The following is a 9,538-nucleotide window of genomic DNA, read 5'->3' as shown; positions in this document are numbered from 1 at the left end:
CACTACTCTGCACTGATGCGGCCTCACCTTGAGTACTGTGTGCGGTTTTGGGCGCCACAGTATAATAAGGATATAAAGATACTGGAGAGTGTCCAGAAGAGAGCCACAAAGATGGTGAAGGATTTAGAGTGGAAGCCGTACGAGGAGCGGCTGAAGTCACTGGGTCTGTCCAGCTTGGAGAAGAGAAGACTGAGAGGAGACCTCATTGCAGTCTACAACTTCCTCACAAGGGGAAGTGGAGGAGTAGGCGCTGACCTCTTCGCCCTGGCGACCAGTCACAGAACTCGAGGGAATGGCAGGAAGATATGCCAGGGGAGATTTAGGTTGGATATTAGGAAAGGGTTCTTCACCCAGAGGGTGGTGGAGCACTGGAACAGGGTCCCCAGGGAAGCAGTCATGGCACCAAGCCTGACAGCATTCAAGAAGCATTTGGACAATGCCCTCAGACACATGGTGTGAATTCTGGGGCTGACCTATGTTGGGACAAGAGTTCGACTCGATGATCCTTGTGGGTCCCTTCCAACTCAGGACACTCTATGATTCTATGAAAATATTCTGCCCATTTTACCAGTGATTTACTTACAGCTACTCACTGGGTGAGGCCTTTTTGAACAGCTATGCAGCTACCACACAGCAATTTCATTTAGGTGAAATTATATGGGGTTTGGTTAAAAAAAAAAAAAAGAGTCATCTGGATTAATGTCAGAAGCCCTAGTAAAGTCAGAGTGCCTCAAAAGATCTGACTACCCCTTCTGATCCACTAGGTCCAAACAGAGAAATGAGATAGGTCTGCCACAGTTTATTTTTCACAGCTCTATGTTGGCTGTCCATCCCATCTTCAACTCTCAGGCCAGTGTCTGTCAATCTGCTCATGGTCCAGGAGGCTGTTGTAAGTGGTCTGGAGCCAGTCCATGGTTGGCCTTTGCTCCTAAAGGGGCCACATTAGTTTGTTGTCCTCTTCCCCACCATCCAGCCTATCAAGTGTCACATCAGACCTGCTTGCTGCGTGAATATGTCTAAGGAGGTAACAAGGGTCAGGAATTCTACTTTCAGTGCTTGTAAGTTGCTATGTAGTAATTTGTTCTTGTGTGTCACCATGTATAAAAATGAAACCAATTAATCTTGGCTCCGCAGGCTCTGTTTGTTTAATCAGACAGGGGGTGTATTGACCTTCCTGTTGATCACTTGAACCTTCCTTGTATCCACAAGTTCTTGAAGACCATGAAGACTCACGAACTTATAGTTCAGAGTCTGCTTTGACTCACTTCTTCAGTACCTTAGGAGGCATTTCTTTGAGGAATGCTGACAAGAATTCATCTAAGCTATTTAAACATTATTTCCTTATTCTATCCCTGTCCTAGCCTATGTTTCTGTCTCCTTGTAAAACCTTCACTCTAAGTAGCTGATCACACATAATCATTTTTACGAAGACTGATGTAAAAAAGTAAATTTTTCAGACATCTCTGTACCATTAGTTATTGCTCTCCTCTGATTTGAATAATCAGCCTATACTTTCCTCTGTCTTTTTCACACTTCTATTTTATTTCTAAAACCTTTCCTAGCTTCCTTTTCTGTCCTTTGCTACTTGCAAACCATTTTGGAAATGTCCTTTTCTGATTTTACCCCTGCATGCCTTGCTGCTTCCTTAATACCAGTGTGATCAAATAAAGTGGTAGGCTCTTGCCTGTAGTACGAGAGCATTACTTCTTGTCACTGTTGGCAAATGTGGGAGTTCAGATCTAAAAATCCCATCTCTGCAAGATGCTGAGATGGAAGTCTTCAGCCCCAGCCTGTTCTCAGGAAGCACCAAACATCATGACAAGTGTGATCTTTAATGCTTAAAGAAAATTGTTTTGGATCACCTGGAATTTTTTTATTTCCTACAGATATGATGTGGACTTACCATACTGTAGTGAGAAAAAAAAAAGTGCTTCCTGAGTGATCTTGGACAGTCAGCTATTAAATATCAGATGGAATAATCTTTACATTATAATTTTCTTAGGGCTGCTGTGTGTTTATACATTACCTTTCCAAAGCATACAAGTATAGCACAACTGAATTGCAGCCAACTCTGCAGTGAAGGGCAATAGCCAGGCAGGCTGTTGACGAGGCAGAGAAAATGTTGGTGAAGGACAATGGGGCAATCCTTCTTTTCATAAGAAAAGTGTCACTCATTCTTTAATGTCCTTGCAGAGCAGACAAGGCCTCATTTTTTACAGCCCCATATTATCATAATGGCTCTCTGTTATACACTGAGTAGTCACTAACAAGGCTACCCCCTGCCCTTTCTTTTTAATTACTTACAGGTTAATGCATCACGTTTCATTCAGGTTCATTTGCCCAGGCCACATTTTTCCCTTCTGGATGACCATTCTGGCCTCTCTGTGCCTCAAACACTGACAATATGAATATCAGTCTCAAAGCAAAAAATACCTCTGCCTATCAGACAACTCTGTAATTTACATTTAGATTTATTTCTCAGACTCTGCAAGCTACAGAGCTAGGACTATTTTGGCCTGCAAAACCTTCTTCAAATAGCTGAAGCTGCATTCGCATCCTCTTTTCAAACCATCAGACACCAGGCGCTGACCCAGTCCCATTAACCAATTACTTGCACGTCACACAATTAATCTTTCATTGCGATTCGATCAAGTTCATTCCCATCTCCATATTATTCTTCACAGTCCCACTGTGTAAAACCTGCACATTTTTGTCACTGTTCATTTTGCCCTGGTCTGCGCTGCTTCAGGCTGGCAAATGAAGTGACTGTAAATGTAATTTATAGAATCATTGGCTGTATGGAAACTCTTTTCAGGCTGACCTGATACGACAGGTTGTAATCGTTTCTTTGGAACCACTCTGGTTTGTCAAGTAGACATGCTTTTTTTCTTTAAATATCCAAAATAACAGATTTGTCTGAGCAGGATTAGGTGGTGTTCAGAGCTCTATTGCTGTCTTATCCTTTGTCTTTTTTGTTTCACACAAACCCTTTTTCTTGCGGCCTTCTGCTCATACTGAGCTTTGGAAAGAAAAGGAAGGGAATTCTAGCAGACAAAAATTAGGTAGAGAAATTGAAATCTCCACCCTCACCTTCAGGTATTTGAACTGAGTTCAGTAAAAGCCTTTGCCATAGCTGGGGTGCAGGAGCATATGCTGGCTCTTCTGACAGAAACAGACCTCTCTATTCCCATTTCCCTCCCAGTATTCTCAAGCCATGGACAGGGCTCTGCATTAGCATTACATCTGCTCAGCACAGGGCGGTCAAATACCGTTATTTGGTTCCAGAGAAAGAATAGCATGTGGGCCACACATCTCAGTGTTAGCACTGACAGATCGGCTTAGGTGTCAGAGAATTACTCTGACTACCGTATCACAAAGGAGGAGGGTAAAAGTGCTGTTTTCTCAGATGGACAAAAAATTAGACGGTAAGAAGGGATCTTAAGAGATTGCTTACTTAATCCATCACCCTGCCATAAGGCAAGTTCAACTCTAATTATGGAAATCCTGGTAGATACTTGACTAAGTAGTTAAAAGACGTGCAATGTGGGGACTGCACATCCTCTGCCAATGAGGGGTGTATGCGATGGAAGCAGGGTGTATGGTGGAAGCACTGCCCTTTCCATATGGCTAGGAAGTTTTCTTTATTGTCTGTCTGAATCACTGTCACTTCAGTTTGTCTGTGACTTTCGTCCTGACCACCAAAGGCATCAAGAACAGAGTATTCCCCTTCTCTTTGTGATCTTTTTCCCTACTTTATTTTGCATCCCTCCTCATTTTTCTTTAGGTAAACAACCCCATATCTTTCAGTTTTTCCTTCTAGGTCATGTTTGCTAGATCTCTGATTGTTCTCCTTGCTCTTCTCAGGATTTGTGCCTTGATTTATTATTGAAATGCAGTGCTGGAAAACTGGATGCAGCTTTTCAGGGATGTTTTACCAGGGCTGAATAAAAAGACTTGGCTACTTTAAGGGCGTGTCATGCTGTACAAGTATCTGTAAGTCCCAGTAGGATGATTACCTTTCTTTGAGACAGTGTGCTGTTGTTCACTTGTGCTTGCTTTGGTTCTACAAAAATCCTCACTACTTTTTTTGACATAGCTACATAAAGTTGTTTCTTTTTTTTCTATTTGCCCAAAAGATAGTTTCTGCCTACAACAGAAAACATTCTTCTAAGCAGCTTCGTAACCATTTGGGACTGTTTCTGTATAGTATATGGAAGGAAGTTATGCAGCTTAGTGTGAAATGCCACATGGATGCCAGGGTATATGAAATTCTAAGGTATTGCTCTATGGCTTCTCCCTCTTTTATGTTAGCACCATGATCACTGTTTCCTAGCCTTTTTGCACCTCCTGAACCCTTAGGAGTTCTCAAGGACGGTCACTGAATGAACTGGAATAAAGCTCCTGAGACCCAACTGATTTGAAAGTTTTAAACTTCTTTATGCCTTTAAAGCTCCCTAGACTATGTTTCCATATTCAGTAATGAGGTCTTGTCCCTTACCCACACCTATAAACTATGACAGCCATTAGATCAAAGTTTCTCTTTTTTGTGAAAGCAGGCAAGAAAGTTAAACAGCTTTCCTGAAGCTGTCTCTTGATATCTTTCCTTCTCTGTTGAATATTAGACCAACATTTTTCTGAATATTTGTGTTAACGCCAGTATTCTGACAAACCAATTTCTTGCTATCTATCTTCCATGTTCCTTGCTAGTTGAATCTCATGTTGCATTGCTTATTTTCTTTTTTTGTGTGTGTCTTCGGTGTTTTTGTTTTTGTTCTTGGAAGCCTGACTTAGATTTGTCTCATTGTGAAATCTTTCTGGCTCTCAAATCCAACTTACTCATATTTGTATATTTGACAACCTTTTCCTCTATAGATTCGTACCTATCCCTATATATTTTGTTTGTTTTGTTTTGTTTTGGTGTGGTACATTTTAGGAAATGCCGTCTTTAACTCCTGTTGTCTCCGGATCAGATCCACAGATTATTTTACCATGCAAATCTCTGAATTCATTGAAGTCTTCCTTTTAGAACTCTAATATTTTGTTTTGTTATTATTCTTCTGCTGGTAAGCATTATCCACCTAATTGTGTTATGCCAATTCAGTTACAAACTTGATCGTGTATCTAGCTTTCAATTTTCTCCTGTTTACTTGCATTAGGATACAGTAATTGAATTGTTCTGGGGACTGACTTAGCATCGTCCTCTGTGGACCCTAAGGGAGTATCCTGAACTCCCCTCATTTTTAGGGCAGTCTGTTTATAGAATCATAGAATCAAAGAATAGTTTGGGTTGGAAGGTACCTTTAAAGGTCATCTAGTCCAAGCCCCCCCTGCAATAAGCAGGGACATCTTCAACTAGATCAGGTTGCTTAGAGCCCTGTCCAACCTGACCTGGAATGTTTACATGGATGGGGCATCCACCACCTCTCTGGGCAACTTGTTCCAGTGTTTCACCACCCTCACTGTAAAAAATTTCTTCCTTATGTCTAGTCTGAATCTAATATCTTTCAGTTTAAAACCATTACCCCTTGTCCTATCACTACAGGCCTTACTAGAGCCTGTCTCCATCTTTCTTATAACCCCCCTTTAAGTATTGAAAGGCTGCTATAAGGTCTCCCTGGAGCCTTCTCTTCTCCAGGCTGAACAACCTCAACTCTCTCAGCCTTTCCTCACAGGAGAGGTGTTCCATCCCTCTGATCACCTGGCCCTCCTCTGGACCTGCTCAAACAGGTCCCTGTACTGAGGACTCCAGAGCTAGGTGGTGTTTCCCTCCTTTCACTATCTTCTGTTAAATGCAAATACACTCATAGAGTTAACTTAATTCTTTCCCAACTGCTCATTAAACAACAGTCCACAGGTGAGAAAGCCAGTACTCCAGTGGCACCTCCGAAAGCCTACTCTGTTTTTACCCGAAATACAATTCTTGTTAGAGGAAATTGGCACATGCAAGTTTTTCTACCCACGCTCTAGTTCCTTGTATTCACTCTTGGTCTGCCATGGTCATTCCTGTCAGTATTATTAATACCATACAGATGAGCAGCATAGGGTAGCACTTGGTGCTAACTTTCACTGGATACCATGTCTGGTTGACAGATATGTTTCTCAGTTGCCCTTAGGAAAGAGGCAGCAATCACTCCCACTGCTCTTCTGCTTCTTTCTGGAAATGATGATGAATTGCTGAGCCTTTGGAGTGTGCAGCTCTTCCTAAATTGCCAGTGAGGTTGGCGCTATACCTGCAACACAAGAATTAGGGCCAGCACATGGTGTTGATAGGAGTCAGGTTCAAAATAAACAAAAATGGAGATGCAGAGGGGGAGTAAAAGGGCTGAGTTCCTTGCCAAAGGACACTGTGTACAACAGATGTTTACATGACTGGACAAACAATAGAGGGAGAGATCAGCTGGGTGCTAGACATGATTACAGAACTGAATCATTTCCATAGTATGTAACTACCCACAGGGGAGTATGTAGCCAGCTAGGCACAGGTTAAGTCCCTGCATTCCTCTTCAGGAATCAGAGATGGTTTGTTGTTGTTGCTATGTTCCCTTAACAGTACTCCAGTTATCTCTGGAAAATCTCACGGGTTTTTGTGAGCTGCTGGCATAAAGTTTTCTCTGCCTTCAGTAATACAAAGATCTTTGCTTTGGAATAAAATCTCATTGCTTTTTGTCTTGATGCCATGTGTCTGCAGCAAACTTGGAGGATTGTGTATTTTACTTTTCCCATTACTAAAAAAAAAAAAATAGCATATCTACACTAGGTATTTTGCTATCTGATAGCAGATGTGCCTTTGAGAAGCCCTCAGTGCAAAAGCGACACTTTTCAGCCTTTTGGAACATGATTCTAGTGTTCCAAATCCTCCTTTGCTTTCCCTGAGACGGTGCAAATCTGCCACAAAGCCAGAGGCTTTTGGTGTGTTGCTGCATCTATGATCTATGAAGCATCTTGGAACACTGTGGCAGGGGATTATGCAGTTCTGCATGTTGATATAATTAGGTGAGATAAAGGTGAAACTGGGAGGTCAGCATTCTGAGATGTCCTTGTTTTTGCAAGCTAAAGTAATTTATCCTGTTATGTTCACAGGGTTTTCTGAGATAAAGTCTCTAAGAAACACAGATAGCAAGTCCTTTGCTATGTAACACTTCAGTTGCATCTTCTTTTTATTTTTATAAAGAACCTAGAGTCATATTATAAACCTGCAAGATGAAGTTCAAGGAGTTGTTCTTGTCATCAAAAGCCTGAGGTGAAAATACAGCCTTGCATTGTACATTTTATATTTATTATTTTTAAGAGAGAAATTTCATAGCTGTAGAATATGAGATGACAAACAGGTTTTATAGGTGTCTGCATGCAGATGCAAAGCCAAGACATTTGCATAAGTTGCTGATTACAAATATAATCCAGGCTGTGAATAGCTGTTGTACCAGACAAAGGCTGATTCAAGGCACAAAAACATACAGGAGGAAGAGCAAATGAAGGGACCTCCTTGCCGTGTGATTGCTTCAAAGTTTATGCTGCTGTTTTCTTCAACCTACAGTGCTGCTGCTTTGTTGGTGGATTGGTTTTAAGTGAATCATTGTTTTGCCATAGGCTTAATGAATGAGTGTTGGTGGGCGGGTCAAAGGTGGGCATTTAATTTTAAGGGCTAAACTGAGCAGAAAATCCATGAGACAATAGGCAACACCATAGCACTAAGGTCTAGATTAAAATGTTTGCTCTACTGGATTATGGTTAGGGCATATATCCAGCATATCATCAACTCCAAGGCAGACAGAAGGGCCCTGGGGAAGAGAATTGTCCAGGTATTATTTTTTTAGGTTCTGGAAGGGAAAAAAGTTTTGCCAATACCATTCAAGGAGAGAATTTTCTGGCAGGAGGACTCGTTTCACCTCCTCCTTTTGAGAGTGGGAGAGACAGATGCTGTTTCAAGTCTGACAAGAGAGAACAAAGCATGTGAAGTTCATGACATGATACTGAGCAGGGGCTCCATCTCCCCTTTATCCTAGATTTAGGTAGCACACTGGTTTCTCTAATCATTTGCAAATGTTCAGATTCATCTGCCCACATCTGAGCTGGTCCCCTCAGGATCTCTTTCTAGTCAAAGGTGGGAACAGGCATGGGTGCAGACTCGTTTCTCTCTTCCCAATGTATGCAGTTGAAAGAGTTCAAATTGGCCTGTTCTATATAGGAGGAAAGCCAGTATGAGTGATAAAGAAAAGCTGGGATGAATGATAATCTCTGTTGGGGATTTTTACATCAGCAACATCTGAAGTTAGGTGATATGAAGCCTGCACAAGAGATTGTGTATTGTCCCAGCCAAAAAAGAGCTCTCCTTTCACTTTTTTTATTAGCAAGAGCAATTTGTATAAAATGCATTTTGCTCTCCATTATAGCTGGACTGTGTACAGGGAACCTAGATTTCAGCAGCAGTGCTCTTCTGCAGCAGCCCTCAGTCTGATGTTGCTGACAATAAGCATCTTCCTTCATGCATGACATCTCCCAGGGAAGCATAGAGAGGTGTCATATCACAGACTTCTGGGCCTCATTTTTATATAATTAACTGGTTTGCCACCTGAAATGTTGTAATTAAGCTTTCATGTGTAAAGCTGGAGCATATGCCACTGTCAAATGAACATGAATGAGACAAGTCAGGCATTTCGCGTTAATTTAACTTTACCATGATTAACTTTCTTCCACTTGTTAGTGGTGACCATACGCACAAACTGCTGGTGGTGACTACTGCTTGCAAAGAAACTTGACAGGTTTCTCGGTAAGGTTATGTACTGCGCTGTGCACTAACAACTTGACGTATGTTAAAAGTAGGAGTTAGTTCTGTCCAGCATGACTAATCTCAGTGATATAGAGAAATTTTCACTCAGAGATTTCTTACTCCTACTCAGTAATGTACGCCTGAGTTAGCGTCGGATGGAGAAGATGTGTGCTAAGGTACTTTGTTTTCATAGGAAAGCTAGAGTGTGTATTTCAAGTTCACTAAGTCTTTGAATATAATAGTACTCTACAAGGGGTCATGGCATGGGCTGAGGCACTGGCCCACAGTCAGCCATACTATATAATTGTTGAACTGTCCCTAAAACAAGTTTGACCCATGCCAACATGCCCATGCACAGTTTGTGGGGTGACACAACAGGCAACATGTAGATGACGTGTTCTGGGACATGGCCTTCAAAACTGTTTGCCCATTGCTTTGTCCCTCGGTTCAGCCACTAACTGGAATGCTGCCTTGTGGACCATGTGTCTTCTGTTCAGTGGACTTAATGATTGTGGCTCATTTAAGGAAAATGAGAACTGTACATAAGACCCATCCTGACTCTTGACATCCTTTCTTTTCTTTCCTTGAGAAACCAATGTGATGGCAACACATAACTGTTATGTGAAATCTGATTGCAGGATCATTTTTGCTGGTTAAAATTTCAGGCATGAATTCAACTTGCCTATTCAGCATCATATTTATTGAGCTGGCAACTAGAAAATAATAATTATACTTAAAAACTGCACAGATTGGAGCTGGAAGCAATGAGAC

This window comes from Nyctibius grandis, chromosome 2, assembly GCF_013368605.1.
Source record: "Nyctibius grandis isolate bNycGra1 chromosome 2, bNycGra1.pri, whole genome shotgun sequence".
Lineage (NCBI taxonomy): Eukaryota > Metazoa > Chordata > Aves > Nyctibiiformes > Nyctibiidae > Nyctibius > Nyctibius grandis.
Note: the sequence above shows the minus strand (reverse complement) of the source record.